The 22,625-nt window shown below is 42.9% G+C and overlaps 1 long non-coding RNA gene across 1 annotated transcript; it reads left to right on the top strand.

Annotated features, from left to right (window-relative positions):
• The first annotated feature begins 1,297 nt into the window (after positions 1-1,297).
• Positions 1,298-2,620, top strand: LOC138467160 (uncharacterized). Its single transcript, XR_011268084.1, has 3 exons — positions 1,298-1,636; positions 1,783-1,877; positions 2,120-2,620. It is a non-coding gene; the product is annotated as an uncharacterized lncRNA (long non-coding RNA).
• The last annotated feature ends 20,005 nt before the right edge of the window (positions 2,621-22,625 follow it).

Raw genomic sequence — 22,625 nt, 5'->3', positions numbered from 1 at the left:
GATTTACGCTGGTGGGCAATTGAACAAGTAAGATGCTCTGACCCTCACACTTCTGCTAACAGATTATCGATTCGAGAAAATTGGTGGATTTATAATACCCAAAGCCATATTGTAGGCCTCAACTCACAGGAAGAATGGGCTGCCACCGCCTCTACATTTGTCTAAGTTTGAATTATGTTACCGGCAGCCGATATTACTTTATTTTCTCATTTCTAGTTTTTCTATAAAAATAGTTGCAGTTTCTACTTTAGGCGTTATGTTATCTGCAGGTTAGTTTCTTCATTAGTTTTTTTCATTTTTATTTTTATTTTATTCAATTAATTTAATTTATTTAATTTTATTTATTTTATTTTCAGTTTTTTCCTGAAATTAGTGTAGTTTGCAATTCTTCCTTGCAATTCTTCTTTTTTCTTTCCTCTTTTCGCTTTATAGTTAATATATTTCCACAGGTCAGGGTTGGCTATTCCCCTCACCAGCCTGTGGAAACACACATATATTAATTGTATGCTGCCTCTTCATTCACATTGCAACTTGCAATGTGGCTGTTTTTCTCTTTCTTTTATTAACCATCACATTAATAGTATTGGCAGCCATCATTCAATTGAACAATTTGTGCAATTTTCTTGCAGTAGTCTGCAAATGTGCCCCTGAGTAAGATTTACTGCCCACGAGGCGATTTTGCAGATTGACGCTTTTTTACTTTGTAGCACGTGTGTTTACTGCGATTGCCTCAGCTGGAGCCTTTGGGACTGCATAGCATCGGGGAGAATGGTGATTTCCCTTCCCAGTTTGGGCTCGTGCACATGCACTTCCAGCTGGGGCTCATTTTGACTAATTACCTTGTCACCCGCCCTTTTGGCTATTTAAACCCCTGCCGTTAACAACTCTCGTGAGACTCATTGAAATCCCGGGGGCATGGATGTATGCAATTTCAAGACGCTAACATTGTTTAGGTAAGTCGGGTAGGGATGTGTTGCTTTGTTTGTTTATTTAACTACTGGGAAGTTCGCAGCCATATGCTAAGATCCGAGGTACTACTGCCTTTGTCTACATGCATCTCGTGTCCATCTGCCTACTTTATATTTGTAAGGCTTGCAGCCACATTCTGAAAGCTGAGGCTTTGCGCCTCTAGCAACGTGCATTTTGAAAAATGGGACATTATCTGGATATTGTTACAAAGCAAATAAATCTGGCTTTTACTATTGGTTGGGAAACTGCTAGTCAGTTGCATGGGTGTTATATGCTGAAAATGCTCTGCAAAACGCTTTAAAACATTCAGGAATCTTTTACCCTTTTTTACATTTATTGACACTTTTATGAGCACGGCAGTAATCACATCTGCTGAGCATTTTGCTCTGTGTCGAAATAATTTGAAAGATTTGGGAACACAATTCGATTACTATCAGGCCGACCATCTCAAAACAATTATGTTGTGTTATGATAACACCTTGCACTGGCGGCATATTGTTTATTTATTTATTTATTTATCTAGTTAGTTTTTGGTGTGCTCATTACGCCACGCCGAACAACATTCCATCCTGATAGGACAACTTTTTGCAGACGCCTTGATGTCATCTGTCGCCTGCAACACAATGTCAAGATCAATGTCTTTTTCGCCTTGTTTATCCTTATTCAGGTGAGCAGAATGTCTTTGCCCTGTGAATACATTGGGAAGGACTGCACCTCGGTGGTCTTTTTCTATTTTTCCGAGAGGTTTCTAATTTATCACTGCCCCTCTGTGATCATAACATGTTCCTATTTGTCGTTTTTTGTTTTCCGCAGTTCTACTTCATAGAGAACTGGTTTTGCTGGCCTACATTTATTTCTCAGGATTTACATTCGGGAAAAGGTGACCAGCATTCAAGGTTGAGATAATGGTAATTTAAGAATTAATTGCTATACCCATTTCTCCCGTTATCAAGTTTGTAGGATTTTTTGCCTTATCATTTTGGAGGGAGGCATTTTCCCGGTTCGTTATTCACAAGATCATTCCTACCAAAATCACATTTTTAGTTTATTACTTAAATATTTAAGCTTTAGCGTAATATTTATTGCACTAATTATTTTTGAATTCGTGTGACTGATGTGTGTGTCTTTCTACTTCTGTTTTATGTTTTAGGCAAAATTATGGATTCAGCCTGCACAAATCTTTACAGCTGAACGCATTATCGCCTTACACATGCAGTTTTCCACATTATAAAATCCTGTGGCATACATCTGATGGGAGTGCACCGTCCTGAAGAAGATGGGCATCAATTGTGAATCAGCTTAGATGCCTTGTACCATCGAAACTACTGTCTATTTACATGTCGGACCCAGTGTATTCAATAGGTCATGACAGTATAGTAGTTGACGTACGGCACCCCTTCTTTTTTCTGTTGGTCTTAACTTCAGAAGTAACCAACATTATTTTGTCTAGTAAGCTACGGCGGTTCTTATATTGTTAAATGTGGCCGTAGCCTCTGACCGCCAGCTGGATGATCCCCTTCAACCGACATGACGTTCAGACTGCTTGGCTACATCAAGTTAGCGTTGACTGAATTATCAGTCGTGTTTTTAGAAAAGTACTGTGTTTTTCAATTTTCTAATTAAACGGTATTATTCAGATAATGAGCTCGAAACATGATTTAATATGTATATTTTAAACATATAATGAAATACAAATAAAACATTTATGGTTTCTAAATTTCTTTGCTCTTGGTATGGTTTGATCTGTGGTTCTGAATTTGGGTGCCCCCCTCCTAGTTCCATAGACGGGTTCCTCCATAACTTGTTTTTTTCCGCTGACACACTTTACGTTTATTATTGTTGTTACTTCCTCTTTGTCAGCGAAGTAGAGGTTCTCCCATCTCCTGTTTTGCTTGCCAGATAGAATAGTGACTAAATTGAAAACTCTGGTTCCTGAAAAAAGAATCATATGGGATAAGCTTACAGCTTGCATGCAATTGATGTCAGAGGGTGCAACTGAGTATTTTATCAGATTTGAGCAAGTATTTTCAGATTTTAGTGGTCAACACTTAAGTACAGAGCCAGGAAAGAGGCTGTTCGTTGATAAGTTTGTGCGTGAATTATTGCCTGAAATCCAATCACAGATCATGACTTCTGAGAGTGCATGGCAAGCGAAATCACAATCTGAAGTATTACACAGGGATCAATACTATGAACATAGGGTTAATACAGAGAAGGAGAAGGTGGAATAGGAGAAGGGAGACCTGAAAACTAGAGTATTATTGCAGCAAATAGCTGGAGGAGCCAAAGGTGGGAATACACAGTATAGAGGTTCATTTACACCACAGGGTGGCGCACAACTGGATCTGTACATATGAACCTGTGTGCATATTGTAGACAGGAGGGTAATTGGCGAGCACAATGTCTGATCCTTCAGCAGAGATCAAACAACACATATGGTGCCATGGGTAGATGATCCAGAGACCGACTTGGATAGGGGGTCCTAGTAGAAGTCAGTTTGCACAGAATCAACAGAGACCATCACAAGATAGTCAGCAACAGAGTGTTACTAGTGGCAATATTTTTGATAATCCTTCGAATGTCTATTTTTCTGAGGATTTTGGATCTAACAATATACTGTTCCGTTAGGACAGCCCGAAGTAGGGTCAGGAACAAATACCTATTCCCGTCGACCAGAAAGGGCTTTACATTGAAATGAAGGTGGGGAAAAGGGAACATCTCTTTTGGATAGATACAGGAGCACAGAAGTGTTCAATTTGATCATTTGCAGGTTCCAGATAATCCACGGTCAGGGCAGAACAAAACTTCTGTAGGGTTCTCTGGTACGCCACTGGTAAGCTCGGTCTCTCTGCCGGTACCAATTTCACTGGGACCATTCACTGATTCTTGTCCATTTCTATTGACGACAAATTGTGTCAAAAATGTGTTGAGATTTAATTTATTAAAGGAATGGAATGCTGTGATTTACTGTTCTCCAGAAGGAGTGTACTTAACGATTTTGCCCCAACAAACTTATCTTCCACAATTTTTGTCTATGCCTTTACCAATTGAATTGAATAGGTTCCGACATGTTTATGGGCAGTTAATGATAATGAGGTTAGAATTTTACAAATTGAACCCGTTAAAATTGTGTTGAAACCAGGAGTTAAATTGCTGCATATTCCACAGTATAAGATTTGGGTTGAAGCTGAACAGGCTTTGAAAAGTATTATTTCTGATTTCGTACACCGAGGTGTAATTGAGGAAATTGCAGGAAGTGTGTGTAATAGTCCGATTTTCCAGTTTACAAGAAAGGGGATAATGTGATTCCTTTTCGTTTTATTATTGATCTTGCACGCAATTAATTAGGTTGTTGCTCCACAGTTTCCAATTGTGTCTGATGTTACCACAATTCTGACTATGATTCCAGCCACGGCTACACATTTTAGTGTTGTTGATTTGAAAACGCGTTCTTTAGTATCCCTGTGCATGTTGATAGCAGATATTTGTTTGCATTCACCTTAGGGGGACGCTCGTTCACATTCACTCGTGTGCCGCAAGGGTACACTGAGAGCCCGAACATCTATAGTAGAGCATTGAAAGAACAGCTCGATACGCTTGAGTTACCTTCCACTTGCACATTGTTGCAATATGTTGATGATCTACTTCTAGCTGCTGATTCTGAAGTTTCTTGCAAAGAATGCACCGTGTTGCTGCTTATTCATTTAGCAGAGCATGGGCATAAGGCTTTGTTGAAGAAGTTTCCGTATTGTCGACAGGAGATCCCCTATTTGGGCTATCTCCTGTCGACGGAGGGAAGAAGACTGACACCTGAACGGATACAAAGCATCTCTGATATGCTTGTTCCAAATACACAGAAAGAGGTCAGAGCTTTAATAGTCATGGCCTCGTATTGTAGACAGTGGATCCCAAATTTTTCTTTGTTGATAAAACCTATGTTGGCACTGACAAAGAAGAACACTTCTTTGTCTTTACAGTGGAACATTGATTGCCAGAACGCTTTTGATCTGCTTAAGGCTGCGCTGTGTTCAGCACCAATTTTGGGCACACCGAATTACAAGAAAGGTTTTGTTTTGTATGTGAATGAACGTGATGGATGTGCTTTGGCTGTTTTGACACAGGAACATGGGGCAAGAATAGGCTGTGCGGCTATTTTTCCTCCACATCAGACCCTGTTGCATGCGCTTTGCCAAGAGGTTTGAGAGCTGTAGCTGCTGCTGCTGCATCCGTAATACAAAGTGAGGGTATGGTTTTAGGTCATTCTTTAACCATGATGGTACCCCACTCTGTAGACGTTCTATTAAACAGAACACAGACGCAACATCTCACAGCCGTCCGATTAACAAGATCCAGCTGATTGTATTTGCTCCACATATCCAAATTAAGAGATATTGTTCATTGAATCCGGCTGAACTATTGCCTTTTCCACAAGAGAAGGATTGCAATGATGAAATGTCACATGATTGTCTCTTTATTACAGAACATTAAACTAAGGGCAGAATTGATTTAATTGATACACCCTTAAAGAATCTGCAAGGGGAGCTATTCTGTGATGGCTCCTGTTTTAATCTTCTGGATGGTACATCCACCGCTGCTTATGCAATCACCACGTTAAGCACTGTTAATTCTGCATAATTCTGCACAGGCCGCAGAGGATTATTGTGCAAACCAGAGCTTGTGAACTTTCTGAAGGGCTTAGTTTAAATATATATACAGATAGTGCGAAATTGGGGTGGTTCATAATTTTGGCAGACTATGGGCTGAGAGAGGATTCTTGACCTCACATGGAACAAAAATTCAACATGGCAGTCTGGTTGCTGTCAGCACTTGTGCTTCCTATACAACTAGCTATAATGAAGTGTCTCACACCCCAGAAAGTGATGAACGATGTAGGAAAAGGGAACACTTTTGCTGACAGAATAGCCAAATAGACTGCTATTGATTTGCACTCAATGATGTACGTGCTCGATAGCAGAAGATGGGTTACTGACACTTGTATGATGGACGAAGGGATTAGCTGTATAAAAGAAATTCACGCTGAAGCTACCCGAGAAGAAATCAAACAGTGGGCTGAGGGTCCAGCGGGTCTAGATAATGAGGATTGTTGGGTGGATAATTAGAAGCAAAGATGGATGCTACACAATGCTTATGTCACTGCTATGGTCACCATGGCTCATGGCCCAACACACATAAGTGCCAAAACGATTTGCCAACAGTTAGATCCCGTGTGGTATAACACTAATATCCAGAAAACTGCTGAATGTCTGGTCCAGAGTTCCATGATATTTTTGCAACATAGCATTGGGAAGGGGACACCGTCACCGAAGGGCAGTTTTGGTCCTCCCTCCATGCCTTTTGGGGTGATCCATTTTGATTTCATTGAGATGGAACGTTGTCAAAACTATAAATATGTCCTAGTTGTGATCTGTGCATTTAGCAAATGGGTTGAGGCTTTCCCACTGAAACATGTCACAGCAAGGTCAACGGCAGAGACCATGCTTAAGGAATATTTTCCTCGGTTTGGCTTGCCGAGTGTAATTTGGTCCGATAATGGTCCACATTTTATCGCTGCTGTCATCCTGCAAGTATGTGCGGGATTACACATTGATAAACGGTTCCACTTGGCCAGACATGCTCAGTGTGCTGGCCTTGTGGAATGCCCTAACGAAATTCTAAAGAACAAAATTGCCAAGGTGTGTGCGCACAGCAATCTGAAATGGCCTGACGCTTTGCCAATAGCCTTACTATCAATGCGGACGACCGCACAATCAAGACCAGCCAATGTATGGAATGCACCAATGCCCAAGCAGTTGGAAGACATTGAGTACCCGCTTTCGTCTGACTATTGTGATCAGTTGACTCAAAACTTGCGTTTGATTCACCAACAGGCACAAGCAGCCCTCCCTGTAAAATACGAGGGTCCAGGTCATCGACTCTGACCTGTCCAGTGGGTCCTCGTTAAGAATTTCAAGAGGGGAACTTGCCTTGCATCTTGTTGGAATGGACCACACCAGATCCTTTTGGCTACGCAAACCGCAGTACGAGTGACCGTAAAGAAATATTGGATCCATGTGACACATATGAAGAGGATTCCTTTTCCTCTGCCCTATGATGAAGTTGAGAAGAAGGGAACTGTTGATCCTGACGCTCACAATGAGCCTGCTTTGTTCGACACCAAGGGTGTCACAAAAGTTCTTCCTGAGCCCGTGGGACCTGTTTAAATTGCTGTTTCTTCATTTTCTTCTTCACCGTTGATCGATCTTGTTTCTGCTTCTTCATTTTCTTCAGGAAACAATGACGCTTTGTTCACCGACCATTCAGTACCTGGAGTTGTAAGGTACAATCTGCAACCACCAAACATGATTTAGATTTAGTGACTGCTGACATTACATTAATGTAATAGAATAGGAAAGTACAGCTAGGAATCTGTGCCCACAAGAAACCCACAAGAAACCACCGTTGATCCAGTCCCTTGTCATTCCTCTGCTGCATACAATAAGAGGCAGGGACCGGCAAAGTTACCTTCAATCAAGATAGCCCACGTGGTCAAGTGCCACCCATGGATGAACTAAAAGAGCCTAACAGTGAGGCTTCTTAACGGATGCTGAGAAACTATGCCTATTTTAGAGGCCACTTGTACTATAAAGGATCTTGGTCATTTTACTGATAATGAGTCTGCCCATTGAGGGTCATGGTCCCCGAGCACCAAATGGATACTGATCACAATAACAGCTTGTGTTTTAATTACATGGACATTCGGGTTTTGGTATCTGGAAAGTACACATCCGCTTGATGTTTTATTGCCAACTGCAAGTGTCTCCACTGTGTCTCCACCATATGTGCATTCGCACACGCTTCATTCTCGAGACCTTCAACATAGAGGGGGTTATCATAACAACACTCTCTTGATGATCATGAACGCAACCCATGCCATTCTGAATAAAAAACAATTGTTGGATATGTTCATATCTGCCACAACATGGGGGAAAGTGATTGGGTTGGTACATACATCCACTCCCTCTAACTACTGCTTGTTATGCTTCACTTAGGGCACTATTCTTTTTTTTTGCCGATGGAATGATAGTGCGACTGGGAATTTTGATGGGACTAATCTCAATGAGTTTGAAAAACGAGTTTTAGCACCTTTAGGATGTTCTCTGTTTGTGAATAGGAGCAAGCTAACTGTTGCTTCTAGTAGGCCTTCTGATAGACTTTCCAGACCTTTCCAATCAAAGATTACCTTTAAAATGGCTCCCATAGGTAATAGGGATGCCATGCCTCCTTCCTATACTGTTAACCATAGTCCAAACTCTGTTCCATTTTGCATACGAAGAGAGGGTTCCCAACCAATGGGTACTTTTGAGGGATGTACAAACATTGCTGTGCTAACTTGTGAAGATAGACCTCTATATGTAGGAAATCCTGTTTACTTTGTTTACGGTAATGAGGCATATCCTAGGTTGCCAAGAGATTGGGAGGGTACTTGTTATTTAGGTATATTATTACCAAGCGTATACATTGCCACCATTGCTGAAGTTTCTAGAACTCATCCCAGGCGGGATGAGGATGGTGACACTCCCTCACAGATTCTGGGTGATGTTGTTAAATCCTTTGTGACATTTTGGGTACAGATAATAAACTCCCAAGATATTTGAAAATTGGTGAGGGTTTTAGAGAAAACCATCAATTAAACCACTGACATCCTATACAACATGACACTAGAGCAAAAGGCTATTAGATTAGTGGCTCTTCAAAATAGGATGGTGCTAGACATCATTGTAGCTGAACGTGGTGGGGTGTGCAAAATGGTGGGATCTGCGTGTTGTACTTTTGCACCCTATTCCTCCTACACCATATTTAAGGCAATTAAGAAATTGCACGCCTTAAGTAATGAAGTACACATTCCAGAGGGAAACTGGGATATTGGCACATGGTTCTGGGACTTGTTACAATCTTGGGGCTGGAAAATCTTTGCAGTTCTAATGGTGGTCCTTGGCATTGTACTGTTTTGCTGCTGTTGCATACAGTGTCTTCCTGCCATTTGTTCTATGATAGGGGGAAGTTGTGCAAAAGTGGTTGGTAAACTAGAACCTAAGACACATATACCCGGAAAGATTACTAGTGCCTTGGTAATGCAGGATATCGCTATAAAGGAGTTAATGGTGATCAATGTTTTTGAAGATAGCGATTCAGCATGTTCTGACGATGATACATGGTCTTTGGATGATGCTAATGTTTGAGTAATGCTCTTGGCTTAGGCCAAAAGGAGGGTTTGTAAAAGTATATTTTGCTTGAATACAGTCTGATAGTAAACATTGGCCTAAGCACATTCGCATCGCAATCTAAATCGCATTGGAATGAACCTGAAATAGGCTGACTGTGCCGCCATTTTAAATTATCCGCCATTTTGATTAACTCCTGCTTTCTGTCCCATGTTAGAATTTGTGTTTTCAGCTCCAGCAGAGTAAAATGAACTTTTAACTGTGTCAACGTAGATAAGCATGCTGAAGCTGCTAAGGTGTATTATTTATTCTGCACTAAGGAAATCGTGGAGCTAAACAAGAACTGAACTAATCAGTAATTTAGATGCCATCTGTACCAACAGGATCTGCTATGTTCAAATAGTGACACAGAATGATTAATAGCTGAACATGTCGGTGTTGGTGTTTTACACATTCATATTAAAGCTACATATGATGATCCATTCTTGTATGAAATGTATATCATATTACAGTGATATCGGAGCCATATTTTTCTCAGTGTACTATAACCATTCTGTGTGATGCCACTAACTGTTTTTTCAAGGGGTGAGCGGTCATGTGCCATCACTTCCTGTGATGTCACTTGGGGGCAGGGTCAAATGACATCAAGTCCTGTGATTTCATCCGAGGTCAAGGGTTGTGTGATGTCACGTCTGCTACCCCTGGCATTTTGGTAAAATGATGTCACTGGGAACTCAGTAAAAAAACTAAATAAGAACAATGGTAGGCCGCCTAAAGTAAAAAGAACAACAGAAAATCTGGTTATTCAGCTCAATGAGAAAAACATAAAAACGCGCACCCCCACAAACCATACCCTGGGACCAAACCAAACATGGTACAATATGGATTAAAGAACCAACAATAAAACCACCACACACCCAGAGCCAAACAGAAACCAACTAACCACCCCCTCCTCTTTTCCACACCTGCATACCTCTCACACAATAAACATGCCAAAAAGGGCCAGCAAAACTACACACCAAAAAAAAATGTAAACCAGACACCCATAGCCAAACACGCCACAAAACCAAATAACAACCCAGTCACTGGACGCTACCCCTCAGGGCACAAAAAGCTCCCTGCACACAGCAAACCACACAGAGGATGCTTACACGCACAGATGCCAGTTTCTGCTGGTTCTGCAAGCATCTACAGAAGAGCACTTGTATCTATGGGTATAATAACAAAATGACAAAAGGAAGGAAAACAGACATAAAATATAAAAACATGTATATGCAACACTGGTTACGTACACATGTCTTTTAAAGTTAGGATCTCTAACTAAATTGTCTCTAGTGGCCAAGATATAAAGTTCAAATGATCAAAACCTAAAAAACCTTTTCAGTGGCCTCTCAGTCATTATAATTATAAAAGTCTACCTTAGTCTTTCATAGTGGCTCAACTGTATCAAGCCGACCCTTGTAGCACCTTTTCAGTGCACAAGTCGTGGTCGGCAGCAGGTGAGCAGTATTCAAGCACTGGTGCTTATATTGTTTCCACGGGTACCTTGAGGATGTCGACAGTGAGCAGCAGAAGAATGCAGTGGCTTAACTGCTTGACTGTAGGCTCACAGATAAAAAGCAGGCAATTTGCTCATGAGTCTGTCTCAAACATATGCAGTGTGTGGCTTGTACTTAAATGGTCGACTGGAATCTCTGGGCGGCTCAGCACAGGAATGTGCAGCACAATCCACAGATGTGGAGAAGGGGGATACTTCCAAGAGCTTACCGGTGGTTTGATTTTAGCTTGATTGGCTTGATGCAGCAACAATTACGAAATTATGTATGTTAACCAGCATTGGAAAAGGGAGCACCTTTGGGCTTGCAGCATGCTGGGGGGGCTTTCTCCAGACCCCTTAAAGTAAATTGCACTTGGACCTGCATTTCCCAGCACAGGGAAACACTTGAGAGGAGCTTTCATGGTCTTGGCCACAGTGCTCCATAAGTACCAGCAGCCTGTGATATCAGGCACGCTTTCCTTCTGGAGTCGCTTCTTTTGTCCCCCAGGAGTTTGAGATCGTATCTTCACCCAATGCAAGGGACTTGTAGCAGCTTTAGCTCCAACAAGAGTTCTGATGCATACTCCTTCTGCTCAGGGAGTCCAGAAGATGATTTACCAAATGGGGTGTGGAGTGGTGTTCAGCACCTTTATAGTAAAAGCTTGACAGGTCATTGGTCTGCTTTCAAGCCACTGAATAGGCCAATATATGTGCAAATTATATATCAGTGAAGTATGGCTGGGAAGTAACACACAATAGGAGCAGCGCCAAGGTTTTAATCCGATTTTGGGAGCTGTTGCCTGCTCCGTGTGCATGGGTGTTGTGTGGCTATTGCATATTTGTGCACAGGTTGTATTGGTACTAAAATGTCCCTGTTATAGATTGCCCCTCTTCTTATGCGTCATAACCAGAGTGAGTCATCGAATTACAGGAAGTAAGGTGGAAGGAATTGGGTGGGTAGAGGGAAATGGTGTGCAGAAAAATCCAAGATGGCCGATTACTTCTTTCTATAGATTGTGGACGCTTGGCATCCCTGGAGTGCTCCTCAGCCGTGTCTATCAAAAATTAAAAATTCACTGTTCAAATGATCGCCTTCCAAGTATTTTCCCTCAGTTCCGCATCCTTCCTTGTTCCCAGCCTACCTCCCCCCCCCCCCCCCATAACCAGCCTCTCCTCCTGGCACAGGTGTCAGAAGCCCCATGAATAGCACAACAGTGTTCGAGAATGTAGCTCCTGCCATGTAGTCTGTGAACAGCTGCAAAGGCAGAAGCCTTCAGCAGATGTCCATTTCATTTGTAGATAAAGTGGAAAGCCGGAGTGGTGCAATAAAGACCGTCAATAGATTTTGGTTTTGGCTCATTAATGTAATCCCTTCCCGAATCTTTTAGTACGATACAGGGTTATCCTTACGTTAGCACTGTCGCTAAGTTTAAATGGGACTGTGTCCCAGACACCATATTCATGAAGGAAACATTTATGAATTGAAGCCGGTTTGTTTACCATGATACGTATTCCCAACAAGAGACGTACAATAGATTCCTTTGCAGACATTTGTAATTTTTTTTTTTTTTTTTATAATGCGCTTAATACCAAGAGGTTTTAAAGCGTGGATCCGTGGATCAAACCTGTGCTGCTCTTCATCGTATTGTTTCCAAGGCGAGCATGTTGCCCCTGAGCTATCCATCTGGAATGTTAGTAGCACATAATTTGGTGGTCACCTCCCTGCTGTTCTCAGGAATGTACTAATGTGTAGTCTGGTTAATCCTTTATATCAGGTATGACAAACAAAACCAGATTTACTCTTTGTAAGTTAACAATAAGCTGTGGCCCTTTTTTAAAAGTGTATCCCTATTGCTGCTAAAATAAAAGTGCTTAGTTTCAACTGTCTGTAATTCCACACCATACTTCATTTCATCTTGAAATACCTGATATACCTGATTAATACAGAGATTTGTGCCAATAGATATCAGTGTGATGGCCCTGGTTGGTAGTGGTGTGCGGTATAAGTCAACATAACATATAAAAGTTGTTCCTTGGAACCAATCAAGCTTTTAAGAGGAAATCCCCATGAGTGGATGCTACTCTGGTCCCGTAGTTGCACATTTGTTACTCTACATACTGTCATGCTAGCTACTGTGTGACCAAATAGCTGCTAACATGCCAAGTACTGATGACCAACAGAAAAGTATCCATGGGGTGATTTACATAGGGATGTTGGTAAGTATAATTATGCCCCTGTTGGTTGCAGGCCCATCTGGAAAGAAACCCATCAATACACATTTGTAAAATACCAAGTGCACTTTGATAGTGAGACTGTTTAGCAGATCTGACTTTAATTGCTTGATCATTTAAGTGAGATCCTGAAATTTCAGAAATCTGGAAGATTCCCCTGAAGCAAATGGAAATCCATCACAGGTTGCAATGGTGCATGCAACTGAATATTTTTGCTCTTGATTTATAAAATATCGTAATGGTGCTAATGATCAGTTGTAGACATCTGCGTTTGGCTGGGTAAGCCAGTGCCCTTCTTTGAAATGCATAACTAGTCTATTTTTCTTGCACAGAGTGATTGACACTCCCTTTGCCAAGCCATTGATATGATATGATAGGTTATTTATAACGTGCTTAATACCCAGAGGTTTCTAAGCGCGGACCCAGGATTCGAACCTGTGTTGCTCCGTGTCGTCTTGTTTCGAAAACGAGCACGCTGCTGCTGAGCTATCCTCCTCCTTTCACTTAATCGGTCAAGATGGAAAAGGAAGAATGTTGATTGTGACATTGAGCTATGAGCAAAGCACGGACCGCACATCTAGTCATAATTATGGATACGTTGAAAAGATGTCTGGTGCCGGTGAAATAAACTGTGAAATCACTCTGGGATGTCACAGCACACATTAGTGCTGTCTGCAGAGACATTAGTCAATGTAACTGCAGGGCTGCAGCAGGAGTTTCTTTGGCTTTCGGCCACACAATGAAAGTGGGTGATGGCTGGATGTGGACATTAGGTAGCAAAGAGGATATGCATCTCTCATAGTGAGACCTTGAATCGTCTTGATGCTAGATGGAATTACCAATAAAATGTCTCAGACCAAATAACCGACAGACTCAAAGAAGATGGTAAAATACTGCTTTTACCTCAATGAAGGAAAGCAGGGATTTATGCAGGATCACAGCGTCTTTTTATTATACTTTTACATAATGCTAGATGTGTCATCTGTAACCTCATTCTACATGGCATAATACAAAAACCCATGGAAGGGTGTGATTGGATTAGTGGAACATGTCCACTTATAGAATGCATCAGTGTTAGTCTCTCATTGTTGGCCCCTTGTCTGTAGGACACGCCCTGAGCTACTTCTACATACGTAGTATACTGATTACAGCAGAGAATATGGCAGCGTAATAGAAGTCTGCAACATTGTCTCTAAAAGTGCATGACAGACTTTTCTGATTGGTTGGTAACCCAAATCCAACTTGGACATTCTGCTCACTAGCAGCGCATACATAGAAACAAAACCCAGGTGCTTTGAGATGCATCAGCTCTCCCCTTGTTTTCCCAATTAGTCTACCTTCTGTCATCTTTAGGCCTCATGCCAGTGTCCTCTGTTTGAAGATTGACCTGCCAGTCGGCACTGTCCCATAACATTCAAGGGAGTCTAGGTACATCATTATCTTAGTGCAAAAGCCTAATGAATAGCCCTTGTTTGTGAGCTCGTAGTCACATGTTAAGAGACCACAAATGTGTCCATTTCGACCAATGCATTTAACACTTTTTGATTCTGTTATACTGGATGCAGTAACACTTCTTGGCCTTTAGAGACTTGCTCACTCTATCCCATATAAACTTGATGCGCTTTTATGTGTCCCATACTTTTGGAAATGTTCTTGTTCCTCTGAATATTGAGAAATATGTCCTTTGCAATTTATCAGCTTTTTGGACTCCCTTCGTACTTTGTCTTCATCTCTCAAAATAGCATCCTTGGTCGCAGGCCAATGTACTCCTTTATTTTACAAGGAAAGAACAGCCACTTCATCGTCTTTTCACTACATGATCCTGGGCTCGTATGCTGAGGTAGCTGGGTTGATTGACTTAAGCCGTCATCCATCTTCTTGTAATGGTCGTCCTAAACATTGAATATATACCTCTTACAAGCAAGCGTATATATGTTCTGCCTACCTTGCATTATGACATCTTTACAGTTATTGACCAGTGAGTCACTTCATTCTTCTTTGTGTTCATGTTTACTGTATAATTGGATACTTGTTTCTCTTAGTGCTCCAGTTACATCGTCATTCTTAAGTATTTTCATATTGTTTCTGCACAGGTTCTTATATCTTCTTCATGATTTTTTTTTGCTCTCGTCAGACTTTGTTTTAACGCACATCCATTTGGTTCATGGCTGCATTTCAACAGCTCGGCAAGGGGCATCCTTCTTGGTAACTTTCCTCCACTACGACAGCTTGTGTGTACACTCTAAATGGTTGCCTGAGTGCATATCATCTCTCATATACTGAACGTGGTAAGGGAATATTGCAAGGATTCATACACGGGTTCCCAATTTTGGCTCTTCCTCTGTCATTTCAATGGAATGGTGCTAAGGGGCAGAGACCAGGGATAAGGTATCCATCTGCTCCTCTACATAATGCTCACAAAAGTCTCAATTCACACAGTTCTCATGGTGTAGACATGGGTGCATTCTTACAATATTTCGTATTTTTGTTTTATGCAAGCACAGTCTTGAAGGGCACACCGTTAGAGTCTTCAAATCCCCTGTACCACACAAGCATGTGTGTAGGGTGCTTCATGGGAAGTCTTTATGAAGTGTTTTTCTACTTGGTGTAGGGTACATTCGGATTACTGTGCTTGGCAGTGCAAAGAGGGTTTTGCTGACACTGCAATGTCCAAGACTTCATGGATTGGACAGTGTGTCACAATTGTAATGCAGGCCTAATGGTGAATAAGAACATTCAGTCGGTGCAGTTAACAGTTCAGACAATGAAAGTTACATGACCAGAATGGGAAATTTCAGTGAGTTACAAAATGGGATCGCCTCTTGACAGGTCATTCACTTGCAGAATATTTGCATCAACCTTTTGGTCATTTCATATTATTGAAAGATCATGGTGCATGTTCCAGTCATTTCTGGTAGTGGATGCCTTGTTGCAGAGGATTAAAGTTGCCCTCAGCAGCATACAACCCTCTTTATGATATGATCTACACATTGTACTGCTTGGACACCGTCTTTCCACAATTGCATGGACCTTGAGTGGACACTTTAAAGATATGACCTACACATTGTATTGCTTGCACAGCATCTTGGATAGCATCTGTCTAGGATTGCAAGGACCTTGTGTGATGACTTTCATCTGGACTTCCATAGCTGTGTAGCTATCAGTGGGATTGCAGTTCAATTACTACACAAACTCCATGTAACTACATGAGGGATACCATAGATCTTCTTTGCATGCTTAACAAAAGAATGACAGTTTCCCAATAGAGCATTAAAGTTGTCCTCTGCAACAAAAAAAACTTCTTTCTGATATAATCTACACATTGCACTTGCTTGAACAGCATCTTTCCACTATTGCATGGACTTTGAGTGAACACTTTAATGATAGTGTAGAGAAGGAGCCAAGTACCCCTACTCCAACTGCCGCGCCTCTATTATCTATAGCGTGGGAACCAAAGTATGTGACGTATGCAGAACAATTGAACCAACAAAGTGCAGAGCGTGGACTCTGTGCAGTACCAATAAGAATACCTATACCTAAGAGAATCTGGGAGGCAAGGTACCCATTAAGAAAAACCTACCTGCATACAAGACAATATGATGGCCATTTGAATGAGATTCCTGAAGAAGCAGAGCAGGTTAACGGCAAAGATGAATGGTCAAGTCACAGCTGAGCTGATCTGATGCACATAGAAGAGATGCAGAGACCAGAGAATACAGATATTCTATAAAGGCTTCAAGAAAGTACCAAGGATAAGTGACTTCTTGGGATCAAGGTGGAGAAGCTTATGCCACAGAAACAGATGTGAAGACATTAAGATAATTTATATATGTACAGATGCAACAGAAACACAAGCAGCAAAGTAAACTTAAAAGCTAGCCTCATAATAAATAGATTGCAGTAAACGCCAATATATATAGATGCATGTAGACGTGTAAAAGATGGATGTTTCCACTACGCATTATAAGAAGTGCTGAACATTAAGCCAGAAGGCCTCATTTCAGTGTGTGTTACGCTCACCTGGTATCCACAGGGACGCCACCCAGCTGGGTTACTCGCTGGTATGCTTCTCAGCTTTGCCCTGATGTGGTCTGCAGGGAAGGTTCTGCCTGAAAATATAGGAGGACTGTGTTCAAGACTGACCAACTGGGGTAAGTATCCTCCCTCCAACCCCGTATGCTTTCAGTCCCTCTGGTGCCCTCTTCTCACCTTGTGGTAGAATTAGGCGTGCTCTATGCCCTGCCTTCTTTGCAGGGGCGCGTTGTCTTTCATGGGTGAGTGCGGTCCAGTTACTTCACTGATGCCGCCCCGTTTGATATTGTTCAGGTAGGTCTTATTGCTGTTCTTTAGTTTTGTTGCTATCCTGCATGCCTTTCTTTGTTTAAAATGTCTCTTTTTTTCTCCCTTAGGTATGCGGAGCTTCAGCGCGGCAAACTGGCTTGGTTGAGCCCCTCTGGTAAATGATGCCACATTAAGAGCGCTATGATGTGGTAAGTAAGCGTAATGCACAGCGCTGCAAAGTCTTGCCTTCGCTAAACTGTGTTTTCCTTCCTTGTAGGTTGCGGTGTTCTTCAGCACGAGTGCAATGTCCCGAGTGGTGCCAGCCAATTTGTAAATGTATCGACAGCTTTCTTTAATGTTGCCTCTATCTTCCACTTTCAGGTCGTTCTGTCCGGGAGGCGTGCAGATTCAAGGAAGCTGTTCACAGTAGCTGCAAGTGTTAAAAGAGAAGACTGCAGGTAAGATGCTGCTGCTAATGATGTTCATTTTGTCTCCTTGCAGGTTCTGCTTCTCCGAGGTTCGTGGGAATAGCTGGACACGGTGAGCGTCACGTTGCAAGCTGCAAAGTAACACGAAGCATGTTCTGCAGTCAGGGTGTGGTTTATATAGCCCAGGTAAAGTAGTACCAAGGAAAGTAGTTCCAGGTCTGCCACACCCAAAACACTAGACCGCATAGCTTGGTTCTTGGGGAACCAAGCTATGTGGATGCCTCCATGTTGGATGACAATAAAATAAAGTAGTTCCCGAGCGCATTGTTGTTCATGGTGTATGAGCCTGGCGCCATAGGCGCCAGGACTGGCCCCATGAGGGCTTTTGAAGAGGATGCCAGGCTCTAGAGGCCCAAGTCCTGACTGCACCTGGCCAATGGGTTTGCCAGAGGGGGTTTTGGGTGAGGGTCATGACAGCACTCCCCCCTAAGGCCCCTCCCATGGTGTTCCTTCTGTCTGGCCCAGGTTTGGTTGGGAAGTTCTGATGGAATTTCCTGATTAGACGTGGTGCGTGGATATTCTCACTGGGCTCCCAGGATCTATCTTGTGGTCCAAATCCTTTCCAATCGATGAGATAATATAGCTTGGTACTAGAGTATTTAGAGTCCAAGATATCTTTGACTTCGAATTCTGGTTCTCCGTCAACAAGTATGGGCTTAGGTGGTGTCCCAATCCGTGTGCCGGGTTGCATTGGTTTCAGGAGGGACACATGGAATACCGGGTGGATGTGTAGATTAGGTGGTAAATCCAGTTTCACGGCTGCTGGGTTGATAATTGCCTTAATGGTATAGGGTCCAAACTTTGTCTCCTGCTTGATAATCAGGGGCCTTTTTCCGGTGTTGGTTGGCGAATCTCTTTTGTTTTTCTTTGGCATGAATAAGGTGTTCCATTGCCCTTTTGAAAGCCTGAGTAATGGTTGTGTGTAGAGTCTTTACCGCTGGCATTTCCAAGCTGGCTGGAAGGTCTAGTTCAGAGGTACGTGGATGTCTGCCATGAAGGGTATAGAAGGGCGTTTGTCCCATGCTTGAATGCAAAGAATTGTTATATGCATATTCGGCCATCCATAGTAAGTCTTTCCAATTCCTTTGTTTGTGGTGCAGCATGCACCATAAATATTGCTCAAGTGTCTGATTGGTTCTCTCGGTTTGGCCGTCTGTTTGGGAATGGCGACTGATAGATAGCCAAAGGTGATCTGCGCCATTGCACAGCGTTTTTTTCAGAAGTTTTAAACAAACTGGCTGTCTCGATCAGAGACCAGAACCAAAGGGAAGCCATGTAGCTTAACCACGCCCTCCAGGAACACTTTTGCTAAAGTGGCTGCGTCTGGGAGGCCTTTGAGAGGTTTAAAGTGGGCCATCTTTGAGAATAAGTCCACAACTACAAGATGGTTTTGAACCCTTGGCTTGGAGGTAGATCAGTGATGAAGTCAAGGGAAAGAGTGTGCCATGGAACTGGAGGAACTGGAGGAATGTCCAATGGATGTAGGAGACCAGATGTTTTTTGTTTCTGTGATTTGTTTTGTGTGCAGACACCGCAGGACTGAATATACTGAATGATGTCCTTACGCCAGGTAGGCCACCAAAAGTTCTCTTTCACCTAAGCTAGGGTTTTGGCGATTCCAGGATGCCCTTCGATCAGTGAATCGTGTTAGTTTGAAATAATATGCTGTTGTAATTCCTTCTTGGGTACATATAGGCGATCCCTAAAAAAGGGTAGGTGGTCCTTGATGGTATATTGTTCTCCTTGAGTTTGCCATGCGAGGTAGGCATCAGAATTCATTGTCCGTTGGATTTCTTTTCGTAGTTATGCTTGTGTTAAGGCTGTCGTGATGCTCAAGAGTTTGTCTTCAGGTATAATAGGTACTGGGTCTGGAGTTGTATATACTATTTCATCTACGCCCATACGAGATAAGGCATCCGCCTTTCTGTTTCTGACTCCTGGTTGAAATGTGATTACATAAACATATTCGGTGAACAAAAGGGCCCACCGTAATTGGCGCGGGGACTGGGCCTTGGCTGTTTTGAGATATTGCAGGTTTCGGTGGTCTGTGATGACTGTAATGGTGTGTCTGGCCCTCAGAAGGTAGTGCCTCCAGGCTTTAAAGGCAGATTTGATAGCCAGGAGTTCCTTGTCTGTGATGGCAAAATTAATCCCTGGAGGTGAGAACTTGTTTGACCAGAAGGCCACAGGATGTAGCTGGCCGGTTTCCGGGTCTCTCTGTGAAAGGACAGCCCCCATTGCTAGACTGGACGCATCAGTTTCAACGACCAGGATGTCGCAGGATTGGATTGGAGGTAAACCTTCGATTAAGTTCCTGAAAGGCTTCTTCTGCTTCTTCGATCCAAGCAAACTTTTTATTGTTTTTTCGTAATAGTACTGTGATTGGGTGCACAACCTGAGAGAAGTCTGGGATGAACCGGCGGTAGAAGTTCGCAAAGACCAGCATGCTTTGTACCCCTTTCAGAGACGTCGATGAAGGCCATTTCAGAATGGCATCTACCTTGTGCACGTCCATTCTGATGCCTCCTGGAGTAAGGATAAAACCAAGAAATTCTACTTCGTTGATGTGAAAAAAGCATTTTTCAAGCTTTGCAAACAAGCGATGTTGACGGAGCTTGGTGAGGACTGAACAAACGTGCCTGACATGATCTTGTTCCGAGGCTGAGTATACTAAGATGTCATCTATGTACACTAAGGCGCACACATTAATTAATTCCCTTAAGACGTAATTCATGAAATATTGGAATGCCGCAGGAGCGTTGCATAATCCAAAGGGTATGACTTGATATTCAAACAAGCCGTACTTAGTACGGAAGGCGGTTTTCCATTCATCTCCTTTTCTGACTCGGACCAGGTGGTACGCTCCTCGAAGGTCCAATTTGGTATAAATCTGGGCATCTTTAACTTGGTCTAGCATCTCAGGGATAAGTGGCAAGGGGTAGCAGTTCTTCACGGTGATCTGGTTCAATGCGCGGTAGTCAATACAGGTTCTCAAGTCAACTTCCTTTTTTGGTACGAAGAACAAAGGACTGGCTGCGGGTGACTTCGAAGGATGGATAAATCCGTTTGCAAGGTACTGGTCTAAATAGGATTTCAAATGAAGGTTTTCTGGTTCTGTGAGAGCATAGATCCTGCTGCAAGGGATTTGTGCACCAGGAACAAGGTCGATCTGACAGTCATAGGGCCTGTGCAGTGGCAATGTATTGGCTTGGTCCTTTCGGAAAAAACATCCTGGAAATCATGGTATTCACTTGGCAAGGTATTAGTTGCTCCCAGGGTTGATACTGTCGCTCCGGGAGTCATGGGGATACAGACATCGGGTTTCTCCTCTTGGTAATAGCAGGCAGGGCAGCAGTCACCGGGGAAGGTTAATTTTCGTGCCCGCCAGTCTATCAAAGGGTTGTGAGCAACCAACCATGACATCCCTAGTATTAGCCTGAACTGAGGTGGCTTGAAGAGATCGAATGAAATAGAATCCCGATGTCCGTCCTGGCACAGCAAGGTTACCCTGGCTGTGCACTGAGTTACTGGTCCGGAAGCAATTTCTGTCCCATCGACGGTGGTTACCTTGTCCATAGTTGGCATAGAACACAAAGGAAGCCCCATCTCTGCTGCCAGTTCTTGATCAATATAATTTCCAACTGCTCCGCTATCGATGTATGCTTCAACGGCATGCATTCTTGACGACTGTTGGTGGTTAATTAAGATCACTGGTATTGCAAAGTGCGAGGACAGCAACTCTTTCTTCTTACTCGACAAACTGACCTCTACGTTTGTCGAGCTTGGTAGTTTCCCAATTCCTTAGCTTCATCCTTCTCCATGGCCCCGACTGTTCTTCTTCTGGGTTTTACTGGACAGTCCTTCAGGAAATGTCCTGGTTCCCACAATACAAACAAAGCTGTTGTAGTCTTCTTTTGTCCCGCTCTTGTTTTGTTAATGGAGGCCGTATCCCTCCAATCTGGGTTCTACAGCATTTTCAGGTACACGGGGTGTGTTTTCCCTTGGTCGAACATACACGGTCCGAGGGTCCGTCTTAGAACCGTCTGTCTTTCGATCCTGCAACTGGTGGTCTAGCTGCACGACCAGATTTATGAATTTTGCACAGTCTCTGGGTGGATCAACCACCTGGGCTAAGACGTCCTTTAATTTGCCTCGTAAGCCTCGATGGAATAACGTGGTTCTGTTGTTTTCTGGCCTCCTAGCTTCAGCGACCAGTCTGTTGAAGGTAGCAATGTACGTTAACAAGTCCTTATTCCCCTGTCTGAGGGACAAGAGTTCATTGTCTACTGCTTGTTCCTGGGTATGGCGAGCAAAACGTTTTTCCATTTCTCTCTGGAACCCCCAAAAGTCATGTAATAGAGGATCGTCATGGGTTACCAACGGCACCGACCAATCTGCTGCACTACCACTCAGGTATGATAAGACAAAAGCTGCCCAAGCTTGGTCGTTTGGAAATGCTCCAGGCCTACAAAGAAAGTGAAGGCGGCACTGATTGATGAATGCTGCATACTTCCGTGGGTCACCTGAGAACCTTTTTGGTGGTGCCAGGGGCACTGTTCCAGGTAACCTGATCTGTACCGGAGTGGGTGGTATGGCAGGGTTTTGCATCATTGGATTGCTTCCAGGTAGAGGCATCTGTCCTGCCTGTGATTGCAAGTATTGCCTGCTAATCTCTTCAGTGCGTTCTTTGGTCACTATTAGGTCTCTCCGGAGGGCATTAGTCTCTTGTCGGGCAGAATGAACCTCAGCACGAAGCTCTCCTAGTAATTGGGCCAATTGGTCCATTTCTGATGTCTCCATGGTGCCCAGGTGGATTTGTTATGACTGGCTTCATGTTCTGTTATGCTCACCTGGTATCCACAGGGACGCCACCCAGCCGGGTTACTCACTGGTATG

The sequence above is a fragment of the Ambystoma mexicanum genome, chromosome 4q (assembly GCF_040938575.1).
Source record: "Ambystoma mexicanum isolate Mex_15411 chromosome 4q, UKY_AmexF1_1, whole genome shotgun sequence".
In the NCBI taxonomy this organism is placed as follows: Eukaryota; Metazoa; Chordata; class Amphibia; order Caudata; family Ambystomatidae; genus Ambystoma; species Ambystoma mexicanum.
This window is presented reverse-complemented; position numbering and strand designations above follow the sequence as displayed.